The sequence below is a fragment of the Poecilia formosa genome, unplaced genomic scaffold, assembly GCF_000485575.1.
Source record: "Poecilia formosa unplaced genomic scaffold, Poecilia_formosa-5.1.2 Scaffold694, whole genome shotgun sequence".
Lineage (NCBI taxonomy): Eukaryota > Metazoa > Chordata > Actinopteri > Cyprinodontiformes > Poeciliidae > Poecilia > Poecilia formosa.
In genome coordinates, this window is record NW_006800633.1 from 110,401 (window position 1) to 111,593 (window position 1,193).

Sequence of the window (1,193 nt, forward strand, 5' to 3'; positions counted from 1 at the left end):
ACGAACTTTTGGCCCATGTGTTTGACCAGTGACACACTTTCAGCTCTTCCGAAAATTTGTGCCAGAGACAGTTTATGATATTGGATAGCAATAAGGAAATAACAGTTTGAAAAAAGCATTGCCTCTGGGGTTTTTTCTGGAAGACATTTAGTGGCCGGTGACGCCCCAGGAGGCGTGGCTACTGATTAAAACTTCACTGTCAGGCAGGATTTCTCATTCATCTTAGGTTCCCAAGCTTTAAGGTGTCCTCCACACATAGGTCGTACTGCTTTTAGTATTTTTGTGGCATTTTGACCTTGCCTTTTTTTGGTACAATGGCTAAAACACTGATTGTGACATTCCTCCTTTGTGTTGCTGTAGCCACAGTTGGTAAGTAGCACTTCTTTTATAAACTATCCTTAAATTATTTTGGTTAGAAGTAGCTGTCAAGGGAAACATCTTTTTCTGTACTAGCTTGATTATTTTGTGCTCACCATGTTAAAATAGTGTCTGTTCTTTCATTAAAGCAGAAACAGCTGTAGTCTAAAGACTACAGCAAAGCAGGCGAAGCAACAGTTTAACAGATAAATTATATGTCTTACAAAATATTTATCTCATGTTTAAGATTGTAACTGAAATAACCCCTAGAAACATGTCAAACACATCCATGGTTATTTTTTTATTTAAGCAATGGTCTCAAAATGAAGGAATTTCAATTTATTTAAGGATAAAAATTAACAATAAGTTGAGTTTGCCTAATTATGTTAAAGCAATTTACAGGTTTAATGTACGAACAACTATATTTATTTTAAAAATAGACAGTGTCTGAAAATCTGAAAGGGTTTGCTCTTTAAAGATGATACAGCTTCTGCTGCAGTTATTTCAGTGACTATAATCATATTTGGATTTTTCATTCAGAACATGTTTTATTACCAAAAGCAATACTGAGAGTTTTATACTTAGTTGCTGTGGAAGAAACATAACAGAGACAAAAAACCAGTAACCTCCTAAATGATTCAGCTGAATTTGTTATCAATTAGTTAGGAAACATAGAAATTATGCATCGTTAGTTAAACTGAAGCATTTTCTTTAAATAATAACAGATTGATAGCAACGGCAGCATATGTTTTATAACTCAGGACTAATGAAAAACTAACATTTGTTCCCACAGCAGAAACATCGACCAATTTACCACCTACAACAACCCCAAAATC